Raw genomic sequence first — 22,445 nt, 5'->3', positions numbered from 1 at the left:
GGGCAACCCCTTACTCCCTTGTGTATGGTATGGAAGCAGTCCTACCTGTTGAAGTGGAAATTCCTTCTCTAAGAGTCCTGTTGGATGTCAAGTTAGACGAAGCTGAATGGATTCGGACAAGGTTCAATGAGTTGAGTCTTATCAAAGAGAAGCGAATGACAGCCATTTGTCATGGGCGGTTGTATCAAAGTCGGATGAAGAGAGCCTTTGATCAGAAAGTGCGTCCTCGATGCTTCCAGGTCGGAGATTTGGTGTTGAAAAGGATCCTTCCTCCTCAGACAGATCACAGGGGCAAGTGGACTCCTAACTATGATGGACCGTATATTGTCACCAAGGTTTTTGATGGTGGGGCCTTAATGCTTGCAACGATGGATGGTGAAAACTTCACTTCCCCGGTGAACTCAGACGCAGTTAAAAAATACTTCGCATGAAATAGACCCGCTGGACAATAAAAAGAGTAGTCCATGCAAAAATGGGCATCCCGGCGAACCAAGAAAATGAAAAAGGTTCGGGCAAAAATTAGGGATTAAAAGTGAAAAGATTGTACACCCGGTAAGTTGAAAACCTGAAAAGGCAACTTAGGCAAAAATGGGTATCCCGGTGGACTGAAAACCCGAAAAGGGCGATCCAGGCAAAAGTTAGGGATTAAGCGAATGATTGCGTTCTGAGTAGTTCTGAATCTCATCTCGTGTCAATGACTGGAAACTTTTGAAGGATAGGAAACAATCCAATCACTCTTTCAGAAAGCTGATCATTTGGAGGATCTTGAAGACGAGCAAGTCATAGCAGAATTGGAACCCAATAGAAATCCATTTCACATTGCCATTAGATTAATGTCTGTTTTTATCTGTTGTGCGATTACCTCTTTCCAGGGATTGCTTCCTGATGTAAATGCTTATTCAGAGGCCGTTCAATCAATAAGATCATGTTATTCAGTGTATCTCTGTTTTCATTTTCATTTTTCTGTTTTGTTTGCAAAAATGATGTCCAAATTTTTTGATAAACATTGCATCATGACACATAAGAGCTTTACAGGTACATGCTTAATAAACATTTAAAATTGCTGTAAATTTTAAGTGCTTTGGATCGTCTATTCAAAACAGGTACCCTCGGGGCATTTCCTTAAAATCCCCTGCAAATGATCGTGAATGTTTTCGCCAACAGACGAATTCGGTATCTTATCCCTGCAGAGCTGATCAGAGCGTTGGATTCTTCAATCCCCAACAGGTTCTCACCACTGTACCTCCCCCCCAAGCGGTGGTTTCAAATTATATACCCCCAAGCGGTGGTTTCAAATTATATACCCCCAGCGGAGTTGACAGTGTCAGACTGTATCTTCCCAGCAAAAGCGGTTGCTCCTTAGGGTTCGATGTCAGATCGATGATCTTAATGCCAGATCCATGGTTTCTTTCCTTGAAGCAGAACCTCGGTACCGTATCGGTGTTTGCTTCCTATGCTAAGTCGTCTCTCTCGCAGATTATGGTTGCCATAACCACTATCGCTTTCCCCAACAGCAGGTTTTCAGTGTCGTTCTCTCCCCAGTCAGAATCTCGGTATTTCGTCATTGCTAGAACACCGTGTGGCGGGTCATTTCCCCATAGAGTTCTTTGCGTTGTGTATCTTCAACAACCTTGTTAGGGTCCAGAAGATGGTGATCATTTCCCCAGAAGATCCCCTTGCCTCAGCTTGGCATTCTACCCAGCATTTCGCATCCCTGCATGTAGAATCATATTGCATTGCATCCTCCCAAATCGCGTAGCATTTTCATTTTCATGGAGCATTACGCCATTGAAAAATTCAAACATACGCATGTAAGCATAAAACATTCTCGGTATCCCAAGTGATAAGCCAGAAGTTGTTTCCAGTACTCAGACTGAAGATTGTTCATGACTTACCTTTGTTATCCCCAGCAAGTGTCATTGGCCCATGCACCGCCTCTATTATCGTTCCCTATTTCTGCCGATGCTGACACGCATGAAGTTTCCGGTATTCAGACCGAAGTGGCGTTCAGGCCAGTTTTCCGATGTTCAGATCGAAGAAGTTTCCGACGTTCAGGTCAATGCAACTTGTGGCGTTTAGGCCAGTTTTCCGATGTTCAGATCGAAGAAGTTTCTGACGTTCAGGTCGATACAACTTGTGGCGTTCAGACCAGTTTTCCGACGTTCAGATCGAAGAAGTTTCCGACGTTCAGGTCGATGCAACTTGTGGCATTCAGGACAATTTTCCGATGTTCAGATCGAAGAAGTTTCCGACGTTCAGGTCGAGGCAACTTGTGGCATTCAGGCCAGCCTCTCGGTGTTCAGACCGATATTAATAATCTCATATCTCCCGATGTTCAGATCGAAGTAATTTCCAGTATTCAGACTGATGAGCGGCATTCAGGCCATGGTTATTTCTGTGTTACCATTTATTTTGGTATCCAGGTTAACATTCTTTTTCGGTATTCAAACTGACTCTCACCCGTACTAGACGGATTCTTCTTTCAAGACCACCTCTTTGCCAATTTTGACAGGCATTGTTACTTCACTTCACTTCAGTGCAAATTTTCGAGCTTTTATTGTATTCAATCCCTTGATACCTCGAAAGCACGAAAGTCGCTGCTATCTTCTTTCCAGGTCTCCAGTTGATTGAATAGGGGCAGCTGTAATACCCCAAAATTTACCCTTCATTTTTCCTAGAAGCATACGCTTTACACCTCATGCATGCATTCATTTTTAGGTCATTTAGCATTTGCATTTCATCATGGCAATCAGAATCGAATCCAAGAAGCTTGAACATCATCCAGGACACTTTGTGGGCTCTATTTAGATGATCAGTCAACACAAGGGAAAGACTTAAGTTACTTCCAATAGGGGTCTATTCGTCAGTCAAAACGTTAATCTTGAAGGAGCAAAGGTTTGTTCATGAGCTGTCATGCTCGCTAGGCGAAGCCCACGTGTTTTAAAAAAAACGGAAAACGAAAATAAATAAATAAAATAAATAAAAGAAAAAATCTTGGACTTGGACCTCTCTCATTTGAGCCCACAGGTCCACAAAAATCAGTTTATAAATTCAGAGTTTCAGTGAAACAAAAGGCATTTTATTCCTATTACCCTGTATGGGAAAAAGATAGTGAGAGAAGAACCCTGGGGAAAAAGATAGTGAGGGAAGAGCTAACAGAGTTCAGAGCAACCTCCAGGCAACTCTGAAAGGTTCATTCTGACTCACACACTTTCAGCTCAAGCAAACCCTAACATTGCTTTGCAAATCCAGCCGTGCCATTTGATTTCAACCGATCTCTCCAATCAGGTTTGCCCTTATTCCCATTACCTTTGTGCCTTGAAGTTGAATACTCTGAATGTTTGAGGTATGATGGATGAATTTTATTAGGTTTTTGCCCACGGGTTCATAATTATGTATGAATGTATAAATAATGCCTTGAATGCTTAATCGTTTAATTTCTGAAGTGTATGCCACAGGGTTTGAGGTTTCTAAAACCATACTGTTATCCATGAAAAACCATACTGTTTTGCTCTAATCTGACTTACGTTTGTCATAGCATGTTTTCTCCTAATCCTTATCTTGTTTCACTAACCCTTTTGTTGAGTTTTTGTGAAGGCTCACATGAATTTTGCAGGGATAGCTCGCTGGATATTCCACTTTGCTTGTGGGATACCATTTGGGAGATTTATTCTGATTGCCTTGTTGACACATTTACTTTATACATGTTTGTTTTGTATGTGTTTGTATCCCCGCAGGTAGCGCGGTTCCTTCGTCAAGGACTTCCTTTTTGCATGAGCATCCCAAACCCTAACCCTTCATTGATTTTTCTTCTCCTAAACACACATTTACTCCTTCTACTACAGGTGAGTAAGTCTCCAAAGGTCGAGCATCCGGTAGATCGCGTAGTAACGTCGTCCGCCCCCAAAACATAATCCTTAACCCCGTAGTTGGCCGAACTACGGCTTGCTCTGATTCTCATTCCAGATGAGATACGTAGGCATAAGACGCGATGTCTTAGCGAGCACACATCCCCCCAACAAATAGGTCAGCCGAGCTACGAAGACTCTGATTCTCATATTCAGATGAGATACGTATGCAGTGGATGCGACATCCGCGCGAGTCATTTTCATTTAACCCCCTTTTTTAGTAAACAGCACAAGATAGACTCACACCCTTTAGACAAGAACTACAAAAGTGGATCCCGTAGAGTACTACGGATACGTAGGGGTGCTAATACCTTCCCTTCGCATAACCGACTCCCGAACCCAAGATTTGGTTGCGAGACCTTGTCTTTTCCTTTCCTCTTTTTAGGTTTACTTCGAGCGTTTCCTTTCCCTCCTTTGGGATAAATAACGCACGGTGGCGACTCTTCTGTCATTTTCTTTCGCCGATTGTTTTTACACACACTGTATTTTTCAGGTTGCGACAGCAAGTCAACTTGCTAAGGAATAACTCCACACAAGTCGACAAGACTATGCCATTCTCCTATCCTAAGTGCACTCGAGTTCGGGTATAGAACTCATCTCACAAAGATCACCAAGAAAACAAGCAATTGATATATCAAGCAATTCAATCATCACATACAATACAGTAATCCCAAATTGCACAAAAATATGTCACAAACAAATATAATACAACAAGGGTGAAAAGTTGGCAAAACCCACTAGGGTAGATAGATCCCCAGCAGAGTCGCCACTTTTCTGTAGCGGTGTATTCGTTACCATTGGAAATATTGACTAAATCCAAGGTAAATCATATAAAGTCGAGTCGCCGTCGCACTTCTATTTATCCAAAGGAATGGTTAGAAAGCGAACAAAAACCTAAAAGTTTTACAAACAAAACTAGTAAAAGAAACAGAGATTTGGGTAAGGGGGTTGGTTATGCAATGGGAAGGTGTTAGGCACCCAAAACATCCTAGGTACTCCTAGGGAGCCCTTTTCACGCTTGTTGCAAAGGTTATTGTTTTTGTGAAATTTATTTGTGCAAACATGATTGAAGATATGAGAAAAGAATATACAAGTTTATTTACATTTTGTGTTTGGATGGATGAACCCATTGCCTACGTACCCTCTTATGAAAAGATTAGGATCAAAACCTCGTAGTTCGGGTAAAAAATTTCAAAACAAATGAATGGATTGATTGGTCCAAAAGCCTTAAGGTCTTTTGTTATCAAAGGGAGAAAACTCAACCTGAAAAACCACAAGTCCACCATGTGAGGATAGCTTCAACATGCTAGTGAGGGGTTAACCCTATAATAAGCATGGAAGACTTATTGTCCATCACTAAGGACAAAGGTGAGTATTACATCTACCACAAAGATAACTCAAACCTAATAGCTAAAGGTTATGAAAAATTTGATTAAGAAGTGATCATTGAAACCACAAAAGCACATTTGAATGAGTTATATTTACCAATTAGAAGTATATACAAAATGGTCAAAGTTGACTTAAAGATTCAATTCAAAATGAGTATTATGAAAAGAAATTTTGAAAATCAAAAGCATAAGGCTTAGGTTTCTAATGTTGAAAACAAGTCAAAGGTTTGCACCAAAAGGTTTTGGTTTGGGTTAGGATGGAAATATGAAGAAGAAGGGGTAAGTTCTAAAGAGAACAAAAAGGTGAGGGTTAAGAAATGAAACCACACTAGGAGTTCCTCTCTTGAGATCATATAGATGATCCAAGTAAGTTCCCATCCTTTGGAATAAGCAAGCACAAAGCAAAAGCAATCACATAAGTCTCATAAGAGATCCTCAAATGAAAGGAAACAGAATGCCAATATATGGACTTACACCCGACTCCTAACAACAAAGCGGAAACAGAATGCCAATACATGGACTTATATCCGACTCCCAACCACGAAACGGAAACAGAATGCCAATACATGGACTTATATCCGACTCCCAGCCATAACAAACAAATATCAAAAGCAAACACATCAAAAGCTCACAAGCAAACAATCATCACACACTATATACATACAAGAGGCTTCAAACCAAGGGTGGGCTTTAGTCAAGAGGGGTCATATCAACCTCGACAAACAAGTCAAAATGTACAAGGGTAATTTGTAGCTCTTAACCACTAACATTGAGAGTTAGGGTGAAGCTGATCAAAGATGGAAATGAGGATGAGACCTCATGCTCTTAACCCTGGTCGGGGTGAGCTCATGATAAAGAAAGAATGGGGATCCAGAAAGTGGGATCCTATTCCACTTGACAGACACTGGACAAAGATCTTAGGTACATGTTCAAAAGCATCAGCACGTAGTGCGAGCATAAAGAACGACTCACTGAATAATGGGGGATTGGCTACTAATCCCTTTTACCCGTCAATTGCCTCAACTATTGGAGGTCTTATCAAGTAGCACATGCCTCATCTTGGAGGTCTTTGGCACAAATGTAAACAATCACAAACAGAGCCTCTTAAGGAGGACTTGCCAGCAAAATGCCTGCCAAAAAGGTGACAGGACTTCCAGACTACATGAAGTAAGAAGGTAACTACCTAAGTGGTGTATCAACCACAATCCAAAGCTCAAGAAAGAGCTAAAAGCAAGCAACTAATGTACCTGTACAAAAGCTAAACAGTTAATACTCCAGTCAGAAAACCAACAGACAAACAGTGGAACCATTCACAGTTACACAACTCAATGAACAATGCTCAAGTATTCATGAGCTCAAGCACATCAATTAGAACCTACAAAACCAACATATGTTAGAATCCAAATCATTTGCATCTCACAAAGTGAGAACAAATCAACCATCAATGCTAAATGTCCAAACCTGAAACACAAAGCACAGTTAGTTTATGCATAAAACACTAGTACAAAGACTAAGTTCAAAACTAAACCAAATGATCAAAACAGAAGTCAATCTTCCACATAATGCACATTCAAACATGTCACAAAGTGTCCTCAAAAGGACCAGCATCAATTCAATAAGCAAAGGCATCAAATGGCTCATGCTATGCAATGATCACAAAATGTGCACAAAGTGAACTTCCAAATTAGAAAATTCAAATAAAAACAGAAAAGCATGCAATGACCTTGAATTTTTTTATGCAAGCTCCTCATGTCATGAACAAACATTATGCAAAAAATCAAATCCAGAAAAGTTCAAATGATAGATGAACAAAAATGCACAAATGCAATGTCCAAAATGTGACACAAATTGTCACATTATATCTACATGTGTCAAAAACAATGATAGCATATGATAAAAAATCCAAACCAGTGATCAAAAATTCACATCATATATGAATATCAAGCATGCAAAAAATCAGATCAATTGGATCAAAGATGGAGATTTCACAAAGCAATGAATGCAACATATCAAAATAGCATGGCATGGATTCAAAAAAATCACACATTAAAAATCAGACATCAACAAATCATGAAAGTAATGCCATAAAAAACTAGACATCAAAACAAATCTATGAAAAAAAATTGGAGTTAATTTGGAGCATTTTTCAATTTTTAATGATTTTTCAAAGATGAACAAAATAATTGACATAACAAAAATAAAATGGAGGGAAAAGCATTATTTGAAATTATCCAGAATTAATCACAACCACATGATCTAGCGCGAAATCCACATCAACGGATCACATTCAAACATCAAAACGCACATCTTCAATTAATACAATCAGCATGCCACTCAGCAAGTCAAGACACGCATGGCAAGTCAAAGCAGTGGTATCCAATAGAATACACACGCAAGCAACACACTCAGCAAACAGCAAGGCAAAATGAAACGATGCGTTTCATTAAACGCGTCATCAGCATACTCAGCGTTCAAAGCAAACGCGTGGCTTGGTCAAGGCGCTCTCAGCCAATCGTTCATACACGCAACAGGCCACATGGTAACACGTAGGATAAAACCCTAAGTTGAACCAGACGCCGGAGCTGTAGCTCCGGTCGTCTTCCCCGGTGAGATTCTGGCGGAGTCACGACCAAAATTTTCCAGAATTCTATGAACCTTATACCGTCCGAACCGCCATTCAACATACATTCCAAATATCAAATCAATTACATCTAATTCCTCCTAACTTGCACGGATCGAAGCAAAATATATTTGAGATCAAAACTGAAAGTTCATCATACAAGCTCAAATCTCAACCAATTTTAAATCTAATCACATGTACATGATCTACTAAGCAGGATCTATCATTCTATGTACATAAAACAGCTAAAAGAGAGATCGAATTTGAAGTCACCTGAAACTGGAAGCTGTTGAAATCGTGTCCTCAAGTGTCCAAAAGTTCCAGATCTACTCCTCTATACTCTTGTTGAAGCTTTGTGCAAGAATAATCAACTGAAACCACTCGAATCTAGCTCAATTTCCAAAATCCATTTCCATGTTCATGCACTTGATCTGCTCGAAATCCAACTCAATTATCCAAAACAGAGGTTGATTCTTGATCAATGAAGGATGATGATCAAGATTATGCAATAATTTCTGGTGTTTGTGTGAAGAAATCAAGGATTCGAAGAGAGAGAATTTTGGAGGGAACTTGAAAATTTAAGATCTGAAAACTTTGTCCTTTATGTTTAGGGTTTGGCTTTTATATGGTTCACTAATCTCACTGAAATCCAAATTAGGCTCTGTTTAATCATGATTAGTGAGAATTCAAGTATCTTGCAAAATTGCAAATGAGCTCATTATGGCCATGTCCTACGTGTACAGTACCATGCAAGGCTTGGAATCCACTTAAAATCAACCAAGGATCATCATGGAATTGTTATTTTTCTTGTATCATAAGCCAAATTTGAATTATGGAAATTCCCTCCAAAATGATCACATGTGAAATAATGAGCATACACACTTTTTCCATGCATGGCAATGGTTCATTTGAAATGCCTTGAACAAGAGAAACATTTTGCAAAAAGAATGGACCAAATTGGAGCTTTGTATCAAAAGTTAGGCCAGTTTGAATTTCCATGCACACCTTATGATCAAATGACCATAACTTCTCAACCATTCATCATATGGACATGAATTAGGACTTTTTGGAAAGGGGAGACAAAGATCTACAACTTTCATGTTCACCAAAAATCCATTTGAAACTTATTTGATGTTGACAAGTCAAGTTGAATGTGAACCAAAAACTTGCCAAATTTGGAAACTTTGAATTATAGGTCATTTTCCATTTTTAGTAACTTTTGTCATGACCTTTGAATCTTCAAGATGGAAGTTTAGAATGACAAATAGACCTTGTTTGAACATGATTGAGGTGTCTCAACTCATTTCCCCACCCCATAGCCATCAGTTGACTGCACAGTTGACTTTTTTGGTCTTCAAATGACCTTGACATGTTTTGATTGGCTTGAGCCTCTACCACTTGATAAAATGGCTTCAAAATGAAACCCTAGCTCATGTAAACTCCATATAATGATCATGTGGTCCTCATCTCAAGAAAAAACCATCATCTCTTGCACAAAGGATGTTCTATAAGTGCTTGACCTGTGATTGCTTGAGCTGCAAACAACAATGTTAAATGACATATTTTTGTGCTTTTGGTTAGTGAATAAAACAAGAAAAGAAAATGATATACAATTCAAGCATGCTTGATGATCTTAAACCACTCACAAGAGACCCCTACCCAAAGGGAAAGGGAGCCAAGATGCTCAAAGATCCTTGAGGCTATGCAATGCAATGCTATGATGCCATGAGGGATCTTAGGGACAAAATTGGGGTCTTACAAGACCTCATATCACACCAAATCACATCAGTCTTGCACAAACACCATCCTGCAACAAAATTGTAGACCAAGGCAAGGGAATGACCAACACTTGCAGCATCCATGTTCATCATCAACCAAGCATATCACAGGACATGAACAAATTTGTACCATGAGTTGGATTCAGTGAACAGGAACAAAATTTGCAGTAAAAAAGCATGAGCCATTAGTGGAGCATATGAAAAATGAAAGAAAAGGAGATGCACATGTTAAGCTTGCAATGTATTGAATCAAAGCATGGGCTAAAGATCACAAAAGGCAAACCAAAATACACTTGCACTCAATGACCAGCTCAGCAGGTTACCCTTAAATTCATTGGTTTAATCCTAAGTCTAAAGCTACCTGTTACAGCCAATGCACTTCCAAAAATCATTAACCTTCTTCTTTCATCATTTCAAGCCACGTGAAGTCACTTAAATTCCACTGGTAACTTGGACAGCGGGTCATTAAAAATCACTCCAACACAATATTCAACCTCCTTCTAACCTACAACAGTCAGTGAGAATCCTTTTAATTTACTCATTAACTAATTTCAACCAACTGAGTTGATTCTAACTAACTGAGTTTCACCACAAACTCAGTGAGTTGAATGCAACTAACTCCAAGCCTAAATAACTGTTTCCAATCCTAACTCCAATCCAAAAAAATACTTCCAAACCTAGACTCTATATAAACATTTCACCACTCTCAATTTCATCACTTTTTGGAACCCTGCAAATTCTGAGCAATTTCTCTGCAACCTCTCTCACCCTCACCAAAGCTCTTACTTTCTCTCAGAAGAAGTCATTGAAGCTTCACATTGAAGCTTCAATTCAGCTTGAGCTAAGCCACTTCACACTCTATTATCAAGTTTCAGAAGGAGGAGGAGACAAAAAGAAGAAGAAGAAGGAAGCATTAAGGTCAGGAAACTTACCGGCGAATTCTCCGATCATCTTCTCCGGTATGTCATTTACATTTCATTATTGTTTTCTTGCTCTAATGGTACTGAAACATAGCATTTAGGTTGAGGAGTGAAAGCCCCATGGTATTAGGCATTAATCTTCAGTGAGTGTTGTTTAATTAGACTTTGAGTAGGCTAGGGTTCTTTCCTTTGCTATGAGCGATTCCATGAATCCTTTAACCGTTGCTTGATTTCAGTACCATGAGCGTATCCAGTGTGTTATTAGGATTAGATTGGTGGTGCTGATTAGGTGGAAACTGACACCGGCGCCGACGACGGCCGCCGGTGTGGTGGACCAAGGAGGAGGGACTGTGAAACAGGATTGTGAAGTGAGCGCGCATTTTCCTTTTTTGATTCTGTTGACTTGGACAAGTCAACAGAAATGAGGTTTGGGCTCAATTTTGGTAAGGCCCACTGAAATTACGTTTCATACATGCGCATGGATGATACACCCCCAGGTTTAGTGAGAAGGTGAATATTGGGCTTTGTTAAGCCCATTAGCACGATTGCTAGTTCAGCACGCGTTTTCACATGCACCCCCCCCCCTTGGAGACGTTTGAGTTGGCATTGGGCCCAGACGCAGCCCGTGCCTGTTTTTTGTTCCACATACCATTTTGTTGAACCTTGCTTCCTGCACCAAAAACTGTTTTGAGCTCATCCTGCAGCCCACTGATCAATTGTTGTTTGCACCCCACTGATTTTCTTCTTGTTTTGATTAATTAGGAGAATTTTAGAATAATTAGAATTAATTCCTATTAGAATAATTAGAATTAATTCCTTTTAGAATAATTAGGATTAATTCTCATTTTTAGAGTATAATTAGGATTAGTTAGGCTTAATTCACACATCAGGACTTTGATTAGGATGTTAATTAGGAATTGAATTAAGTTCTAATCAGACTCTTTTAACATTAGGCTAGGATAAACATTAGAATTTAATCAACCTTAGACCATAGAATATGACATATTTCACAATTGACCATTTTGCCCTTTATGGGCCTATTTTGATGTTTTTGTGTTAAAAATTACATGTTCCCCTTGGGATTAGAATGCAATTAATTGTAGGACTTAACATAGAGTTTTCATCATGATTTTAATCAACTTTGACATGTTCCCTTACGACTTTTAATCTAACTTAGAATATTCAATCAACTTCTAATGCATGATCCCTTAGGATAAATTCTAACAATTACTAACTTCAATTAGATCCAAAACATAGTTCCCCACAAAACTAAATCCAAACCCCTGATTAAATTGATCAAAAGTAATTTTGATTAATTAAATCCTTTGAACTTGTATAATCCCCCAGTCTAATTAAGTGACCAAAAGACCCTTGGTCACTTAGTAGGACTTTTCCTTCCCGCTGTGGAGCTCAAGGCCTCAAGACAAGATCTTTAATCAAGGCATCCTTAGTTATATCAAGCAGCGAATTATTCAAGCACATCAAAGGTGGCGTCTTCAACTTTCAGGCACTTCAAAGGTGGCGTCTTCAGCACTTGTTAAATCAAAGTTAGAAGAGTGTGACACGAGCCTTAAGCAATAGAGAAGGAGTGGGACTAGAGTATTCCTACCCCCATTTTGAATATATTTGGGTATGGGACGTATGACCCAACGCTCATCGTATTCACCTCTATTCATAGACTTTAGCACAATTCTAATCATACAATTGACAAGTCTATCTTCACAAAGCAAAAGCAAAAACAACAAAAGCAAGGACTACTTCAACAACTTATCAATCATGAATCAAGTTGTACGATACGAGCCTTAAGTAATGAAGAAGGAGTGGGACTGGAGTATTCCTACCCCCATTTTGAGTATCTTTGGGTATGGGATGTATGACCCAGCGCTCATCGTATTCACCTCCATTCATAGACTTTAGTGCAATTCGAATCTAACGATTGATAAGGTCTTCATCTTCATTGCAAGAAATAACTACAAACATCTTCTCTTTCCACTTGAAAGTTAGTGTGATTCTCATCATCCAGTAACTATTAAGTCTATCCATTCTTCATTCTATTCTATTCTCAATTATTCCATTCAAATCATTTCAATCTCAATCATCTATTTCCTCTTGCCTCCAATCAATTCCTTTTCAGCCCTAATGGGCTGAACTACGAAAGCTTTGATTTCCTCATTTCACAATGAGGATACGTAGGCAGGAGAACCCAGTTTCTTCGCGAGCAAACCTATTTATTAATCAATCATTATTCATTCATCAATCAATACCATCTTTTTGAGATTAAATATCATTGTTCCTTGGATTCCATTCATATCCTTTTAGGACGCTTAATGAACAGTCCATCTTTGTGAACCAAGAGTTGTTTGTACTATGTAACAAACACTAATTCCTTTGTTTTTGGTTATTCCACTATAGTGATATAATGCCTTGAGCCCCTCACTTGTAGGTTTACCTTTACTCTTCGGTTCAGATTTTATTCCTTCATGGATTCAAGATAATTCTTCTCTTTGATCTCAAATTGTTTGTTCCCCAGCAAGTGATACACTCTCCCTTGCATCCAACAATACTTTCTTGTGGGTCTCATTCTCATCCTTTTAGGATACTTAATGAATAGTCCGCCTTGTGAACCAAGAGTTGTTCGCGCTATGCAGTCGAACACTTAATTCATTCTTTTTCGGTTATTCCAACACGATGTTGTAGACCCTCACGTGTTGGTTCACATAAGTTTTACTCTTGAGTTCGAAGCTAGTTATCTTCGTGAGCTCCCGCGATACCATTCTATTGGTGCAAGTTATAATCTTCATCAATGTATATCTCCCTTTCTCTCTTTTCGTAGTTCCGAACTACGATTGCTCTGATTTTCTCATTATAGAACGAGAATACGTAGGCACGAGGATGCGAATCCTTGGTGAGCATACTTTTAATTATTCCTCATTCGCCTTAGGGAATCATTCATATCTTTCACAATTCATTATCTACCTCCGATCATAAACCGTTCACCCCTGTGACACTTTATTCCTTTGACATCGAGATACACTTTCTTTGGAATTCCATATATACCCTTTTAGGACGCCTAATGAATAGTCCGCTTTTGCACCTAGAGTTGTTCGCGCTATGTAGTCGAACACTTAATTCCTTCTTTTTTGGCCAACCATCATAGTGATACCATGTCTTAGACCCCTCACTTGTGGTTCATGCCACCTTTCCCTCTATGTACAAATTCTATTTCTCCTATGGATTCCAAGATACTTTGACTTTCGATTTCAAACTAAACTCCTTCAGTCACTTATCACCAGATACTCTATTTTGTGGCTTCGGTCACTTTACTCTATTCATTCATATGATACCTTCATTCACTTCATGTGATATACCCTATTCTTTGATCCAAATACATTATACCTTTGTGCTCCATCTTGTACCCTTTTTATGAACCAAGAGCCGATTTGTTCGTCTTGTCAGACCTTTTAGCTTAGAGAAACATCTCCTTACTTACTTTGCAGCCGCATTTAGGCAACCCTTTCTTTTCGGTTATTCCAAAACGATGTTGTAGGCCCTCACGTGTTGGTCCACACCAGTTTTACTCTTTGGTTCACATTTTTACCCCTTGTTGGAGTTCAAATCATATTATCCTTTGGTTCAGACCATACCTTTGATCACACTTCTCTTCATCTCCCACTATTAGTTCTCTGAACTACGGAGCTCTGAATTCCTTATTGCACTATGAGGATACGTAGGCATGAGGGCCCCAATCCTCACCGAACACTTTATCTATTTCCCTTATTTTCCCATTCTTTGCGAGTAATCTTTAGCTAACACCTATTCAAGCGAGAATAATCTAAACGGTTCCCATGGAGTACCATGGATATTTGGGGTGCTAATACCTTCCCTTTGCATAACCGACTTTCTTACCCAACATATCTCTTTCCCCCGGGTTTTATCGATGTTTTCCCTTCCATTTGGGGATAAATAATGTTCGATGACGACTCTCTTGTATGTTCGAGCGTGGGATATGTTCGGGTATATTTCCGCTAGCTCCAGCTGGCGACTATGCTGGGGATACTTCGTTACTGGGAGTATTTCCTGGTCGCTAAAAGGAGTCGAGCCTAGTTTAGGTTGTTCCCTCACTAGTTTAGGTGTTTACCTTATAGCTTTACTCGCTTTTATTTATCGCACTCGATTTATATTATGGATATATCTGTTACACTGTTGTTGGGATGGGTTAGATTACATGAGAGGAAAGCTCTATACCCGAGCTTATTGTACACATAGGTTAGACTCGTGGATAGTCGTGTACTTTTGTGTTTCACACGCTAGGGGTCACGAGAACCACACCCAGACTAGATTCACTTGGAAGTACTTTTGTTCTGTGAGTATTCACTACGGCGAGGTATTTTCATTTCGAGTCGATGACTCATGAAGACCTTCTAGGGACCACCTTGGAGCATAGTCCACACCTGTGAGGGGGATATGGGTTTTCACTGCAGGAAACCATAGACTATACCTACCCTGATACTCATGTACGTCGAACTTTTGAACTTGCAACATGTGGCACTTACAAATTATCCAGAACTTGCCTGGGTTCCGACCCCATGTGAATTATTATCATATCATCATTGCATTATCATTCATCATGACCAAATTTTTGCATATGCATGTTTTCCAGGAATCCAAGAGTCCAGTCTATTCACCAAGCAATTGAAGTGAAGCATGAATCCCGAGAGGAAGAGCATCCACAATTACAAGTTTGTGGAACCTTCATTGACTGTGTTGAGAGGACTTGGGGCACGTTTAGACCTGACTCACAAAGATGCCTTCAAGGAAACGTATGGTAACCTGCTGGGAATTCTGAACACCGAGGTCAACATCACCGCTGTGCACACCTTGGTATAGTTCTACGATCCACCACTAAGGTGCTTTACTTTCCAAGACTATCAGCTAGCGCCGACATTGGAAGAGTATTCTCATATTTTTGGTATCAGGATAAAGAACCAGGTGCCCTACATCCGCACTAAGGAACTTCCTGAATATCGAGAACTTGCTGAAGCTCTGCATATGGGAAAGAAGGAGATAGAATTAAACCTGAAACCAAAAGGTGGAATCCGTGGCTTCACCTCTAAGTTTCTCGTAGACAAAGCTATCACTTTCGCTGAAGCTGGAAGCTGGACGACCTTCAACGCCCACTTAGCTTTACTCATCTATGGGATTGTCTTGTTTCTGAATATGGAGGAGTTCATGGACTTGGCTGTTATTCACATCTTCTTGACTCATAACCCGATTCCCACCCTCCTTGCTGATACTTACTATTCCATTCACGTAAGGACCCAGAAGAAGAAAGGGACTATATAGATGGTTTATTTCGCATATACCCAGTGAAGGTCCCTTCGTTGAAAATAAAGATAATCTGAAGTGGTCCCAAAGGATCATGTCCTTAAAAGCCGAAGACATTCCTTGGTAATCTCGAGTGTACGATGGTGTCAAGCTCATCCTCAATTGTGGGGATTTTCCTAATGTACCTCTTCTTGGTACAAAAGGAGGAATCAACTACACCCCGAGGTTAGCGTTGCGACAACTTGGATAACCTATGGTGGACAAACCTGATCTTGAAAGTGTAAAAGGTTTTGTTTGTACGAAGGAGTTGAAGAGCCAGAGTTGATCAAGAAGATTGTCAAGGCTTAGGGGTCGATTTGTCCTCAAGGAAGAGCAAAGATGGGTAAGAAGAATTGTATCACCAAAGAAGCCTACACCAGTTGGGTCAAGAGCAGAGTCAGTGAGGTCTTATTGCCGTTCCCGCCCGAACCACCCATGAACCTCCAATCTTTTGAGCTAGAGAACCAACCTAATTCTTAGATGAATGAATTGAAGAAGGTTATCAAGACCCTAAAGAAAGAGAATGTCGATCTCAAATCCAAGCTTGCTAAAATCTCGTTGGAGAAAGAGACCTTGAAATTCAATTTGAATCAGAAGAGGGACCGAGTTCGTCACGCTGATGATGAGGTACAGACCGAGGTTTTCAAAAGACTCAAAGTGGGTGACACCCTCGAAGGGACTTATGCCAGTCTGACGACCAAAAAGAAGCAGTTAGCCGAAGCCCGATACCGAGTTGGTAAAGCAGAATTAGAACACATGGAGCAAATGAAGAAACTTCAAAGCCTGCTAGAAGCTTGTAAGAAGGAGTTGAAGGATGAAAGAAGCCGCAACAAATAGCTAGAAGTCACCCTTCGCCAAAACCAGTATGAGCTGAATCAAAAGCTAGAAGAGATCCAAAAGTTGAAGGAGAAATCACATGGGAACCTGAACGACAGCAACATACAGTTGAATGAGCGTCCTGAAGACCCCTCCGACCGAGGGAAGACAGTTGTGAACAACCCCCCATCCGAAGGAAGTGCGATGTTGGGAAAATAGAGTGCCTTCCTGTCTCCCAAATCACAAGCTTACTACGAGGAGTTGTTGTCTAATTATTTCTAGTCGCTCGTATTTCAGTAAATTAAGTTCTGATTGGACTGATGTGATCTTCTTATAGCCGATGAGCATTTTCTTGATGTATTTGTATTCTGTTTTACTGATCTGGAATAAAAAGAGTTTCTCGATTATTGGCTTCATAAACTGTCTCTCTTTATTCGCTTCATAATTGCTTGTGTTAAATAGACTTGCGGATTCCTTGGAATTTTTTGTCTCTACAAAAAATAATAGTAATGTTAAATGCACACATCAAATCTTTCTGCATGCATACATGCATCACTGCATATACGTGTCAAAAGCTGCCAGAAAACAAAATGCTTACACTCGATGTTCTGCTGTAGCAACAACGAAGACTCGTCATCCGTACTACACTCGCTCCAACAAAACTAAGATCATGGCCGAATACGAAGCCGACAACGCTGATGTCCGTGAATCCCTTGCCCAGGTGCAAGAGGAGATGAATTTGTTCAGGGGCAACATGGAGACCATCCTTGAGCTCCTCCAATCTTAGAGGAACCCTGCCTCTGCTGCTACCAACGTCACCCGTGCTATTGGGGTGACCATTGCTGATACTACTGCTGGCACTACCGTCGATCCTCCGGCGGAAACTATGGTGCCTAACTCCGGGAACCGCCAGGTGGTCCCCACGGATCCTGCTAGGCTTGCTACTTCCTACCCGTGGGGAATGCCTCCTCACCTTGCTGCTAGCCTCACCATTGGGGGAGCTTTCTTCCCTCACTCGGCTCTTGCCACTGCTACTGGAAACTTTGGTTTCCCTTGGGTTCTCATTGCTCTCCACACTACCCCGGTCATTGCTGCTGACCCGGAGGACAACCAGGGTCAGGTCCCCGACGACCTCCCCAACGACGAATAAGACTACCGAGGCCCGCGCCATCATTTCCAACTGCCTAGCCAGACTACTCAAGCTGCAAGCACCGGCCAGATCCTCGTCCCTTTTGGCTACCCAGGGGCAGGATCAGTGCCCATGATGATGAATCCTGCATCCCAGTATATGCAGGCAAGGGCACCTCAGGCTCCTAATGTTCAGCCTGGGATGCAATACTTTCAACCTCTCACTGCTGCTCAGACTGTACCACCAGGCTTCTCTTACCCGCCAATGTGGTTCAACCCGAGCATGCCAACGCCAATCGCTCCTGAAGCCTCTCGACCGGCCATCAGGTCGCTCCTCCCGTTGTTGATCCGGCCAAATCGATAGATTACCAACTCCTGGACGACAAAATAAGGGCCACTGAGGGCTTCTCTTCTTTTGGAATAGACGCTCGAGACCTCTACTTGGTCCCGAATGTGGTGTTGCCTCAGAAATTCAAAGTGCTTGATCTTCCCAAGTATAAAGGTCTTAGTTGTCCCCGTAGTCATCTCACTATGTACTACAAGAAGATGGCTTCGCATATTGATAATGACAACCTCCTTATTCATTGCTTCCAAGACAGCCTGATTGGGGCTTCCTTGGATTGGTATATGAGTTTGAAGCGCTCGAAGATCCGGTCATGGAGGGACCTCTCCGAGGCATTTTTGAAACAATACAAGTACAACCTTGACATGGCTCCAACAAGGCTTCAACTACAGAACCAGTCGCAAAGGTCTAATGAAACCTTCAAAAAGTATGCTCAACGGTGGCGCGAAATGACGTCCAGGGTTCGACCAACACTATCTGATAATGAGTTGGTTGACATCTTTATGGGCATGCTGCATGGGCTGTATTTTGAGAAAATGATTGGCAGTTCATCAACAAACTTCGCCGATATGGTCACAATTGGGGAACGCGTTGGAGTGGGTTGAAGTCAGGGAAGATAACAGACACGACCACGCCGCAGTCAGTCAACAAGAGACCGCATAGGGGCTTCGCGAAGAAGAAGAAGGGGGAAGCAAACGCTGTGATGGCGAAGGCTCGCCCTCGATATCGAGTTCCGATGGCCCCTATGTCGTATTATCCTTATCCATATGTCGCTGCAGCTCAATACCAACAACCGCCTTTCCAGGATCAACAACAGAGAAGCAATCAACAACCAGCTCCTGCTCAGAAAGATCAGAATCGACAATACAACCGTGACAATAGAGGGCAGAATCAGGGGCAGAGTAATAGAGGAAACTATGGTAAGCGCACTCAGTACGACAAGATCCCAGTACCTTATACAGACTTGGTACCATATTTGATCCATGTGGGGGCCATTGTGCCAAAAGAAATCCCTCAGGTTGTGCCGCCTTACCATTATAAACATAACCCCAACACATCATGCACCTACCACGCCAGTCACGTGGGACATTCCACCGAAGATTGTTGGCTATTAAAAAATAAAATACAAGACTTGATTGATAGGAAAATCTTGACCTTCTCGGAGGAAAATCTAAACGTGAAGACAAATCCCCTCCCTAATCATGATGGTCCTTCAATCAGTGTCGTCATTGAAGAAGAACCCGCAGAACCTATGAAGTGGGTTGATGAGGTGAAAACTCTGTTCTCAATTATGTTGAGAAAACTTGAAGAATTTGGGTTTCTGGAAGGAGTACATAGTGATTGCTCAGTATGTGAGTCTGATCCAGAAGGTTGTGAGCAATTGAGAGAATGCGTGCAAGAACTGATGAATCAAGGGTTAGTACAGTTCTCTAAGTCTAAAGCGGCAGAAGAGGTAGCAGTGATTGAACCAATAACTATTGTATATAGGGAGAAGAAGGTTGAAGCTCCTCCCAAGAGGATTCAGTCGATCCACTTCCGGGTTCCCACTCCATTTCCGTATCAGAATACCAAGGCAGTTCCTTGGAATTATGAGACCACAACGTATTTGGTAGGGAAAGAAATTTGCATTCTTGATACAGAGATCGTCAACATCGCTGGAGCGGGAGGCATGACTCGAAGTGGTCGTGTATTCGCTCCTAAATACACTCCTAGGGTGTCTCCAGCACCCATAGTTGTCTCACCTAAATAGAAGGCAACTCCTACGCTGACCCCGCAGGCAAAGACAACTGTACCCGCCACTCCGACCGTGACGACTGCTCCGGTAGTAGCGAGAGTTATTAACAATGATAAAGCTGCAGAGGCCGAAGTCTCCAAAGGGAAAGAGCCGATGGTTGAAAAAGAACAGTCTGATGATCACAAGAAGAGTATCACCTTTGAGGAAAGTCAGGAATTCCTCAAACTGATCAGAAAGAGTGACTTCAAGATTGTTGAACAATTGAATCAGACGCCTTCCAAAATATCAATTTTATCTTTGCTATTGAGTTCTAAGGCTCATCGCAAAGCATTGCTGAAAGTTCTAAATGCCGCTCACGTGATGCAAGATATCACGGTCGATCAATTTGACAATGTGGTTGCCAACATCACCGCCAGTAGGTATCTGGGATTTAATGAAGCAGAGTTACCTCCTAAGGGAATGGCCCACAACAAAGCACTACATATTTCGGTCACATGTACTGACTCTCTTATCCCAAGTCCTTGTTGATACTGGATCCTCGCTTAATGTACTGCCAAAATCTACATTAAGCCAGCTACAATTTAAGGGGCCCGATATGAGAACCAGCGCACTAATTGTTAGAGCTTTCGATGGTTCCCGAAGGCAGGTAATTGGGGAGGTCGATTTGCCAATTTGTGTTGGACCACACCAGTTCGATATCATTTTTTAAGTCATGGACATCAACCCAACCTACAGTTGTTTGCTGGGTCGACCATGGATTCATGCCGCTGGGGCAGTCACTTCTACTTTGCACCAGAATGTGAAGTACTTGATAGATGACAAACTGGTAATTGTGTGTGGGGAAGAAGACTTGTTGGTCAGTGAACTTTCGTCCTTCAGATATGTTGAAACATATGAGGGGATCGTCGAGGTTCCGCTCCACTGTCTAGAATTTAAAGATGTCAGTTCTACATCCGCCAACAACAATCAATCATCCGCTACCATCCTATCCTCAGCAAAGAGTGCCAAGCAGACATTGGAGAAAGGCCCGCTTCTCGGTTGGGGCAAGGTCGTCAATGTGGCAGAAAAGCGTGACAGGTTTGGCATCGGTTATCATCCAGTAACACGCAAGGTGAGTCCAAAGAAAAAGTAATTCAACCCGATCAAGTTCAGCAGCGATGGCTATCAAAATGAGCATACCGTAGCAGTCATCGGAGAGTCCAGTGGTAATAAGCCAGGGGCACCCAGCCTTGTTCGCATATGTCCTCCAGGATTTAAACTTCTCAATTGGACGGCCACCGTGATACCTATGGTGTACTCGGAAAAAACGTAATGCATTTTGTTTTCTCTGTCCCCGTCCCTGCCCGAGACGAGAGGATAGCTTGTAAGGGCCCCCATGTTTAAAAGTATTATTTGAATAAATAAAAGTACTTTTTTGCATGCAAAACTTGTGTTCCTTTTCTTTTAGTTATTTTTCCTTTTCACTAAAAACAACGAAATGGCAAAAGATTTCTTTTTATTTTTCCACTTTTTCTCAAAAAAAAAAAAGCATACTAAAACAAGCTCATCATATGCAGAGCAAATAAAATCATTTATTACAACATGGCTAAAATCAACCGTGAATATGGACTTCCAATCAACCAAGCTGAAGATGACAGTGAGGAAGATTGCGAATTACCAACTGAACTAGCGCGACTCCTTGAGCACGAAGAGAAAGAGATTCATCCATACAAAGAACCAGTGGATGTCATTAATTTGGGTTTTGAAACTGATAAAAAAGAGGTAAAAGTTGGGGCATCTCTCGCCAAGCATGTACACTCCGAGTTGGTAGATCTATTGCGTGGATATGTGGACGTCTTCGCCTGGTCGTATCAAGATATGCCATGGTTAGACACCAGCATTGTTGAACATCATCTACCGCTCAAGCTTGAACGTCCTCCAGTTAAGCAGAAGCTCAAAAGGACCAGACCCGATATGACACTCAAGATCAAAGAAGAGGTTAAAAAGCAGTTAGATGCTGGCTTATTAGCCATTTCTGAGTATCCGCAGTGGGTTGCTAATATCATTCCAGTTCCTAAGAAAGATGGTAAAGTCAGCACGTGTGTAAACTATGGAGACCTCAATAGAGCCAGTCCAAATGATGACTTCCCTTTGCCTCATATTGATGTTTTGGTCGACAACACAACTCAATTCTCTGTCTTTTCTTTAATGGATGGGTTCTCCGGGTACAATCAGATAAAAATGTCACCAGATGATATGGAGAAGACAACCTTTATCATACCTTGGGGAACTTACTGCTACAAAGTCATGCCATTCGGCTTGAAGAATGCAGGGGCAACATATCAACGCGCCATGGTAACACTCTTTCACGACATGATTCATGAAGAGATTGTGGTTTATGTGTACGACATGATTGCCAAATCCATAACTGAGGAAGAGCACCTGGTTAATCTGAGGAAATTGTTT

Source organism: Lathyrus oleraceus, chromosome 6 (genome assembly GCF_024323335.1).
Source record: "Lathyrus oleraceus cultivar Zhongwan6 chromosome 6, CAAS_Psat_ZW6_1.0, whole genome shotgun sequence".
NCBI lineage: Eukaryota > Viridiplantae > Streptophyta > Magnoliopsida > Fabales > Fabaceae > Lathyrus > Lathyrus oleraceus.
Note: the sequence above shows the minus strand (reverse complement) of the source record.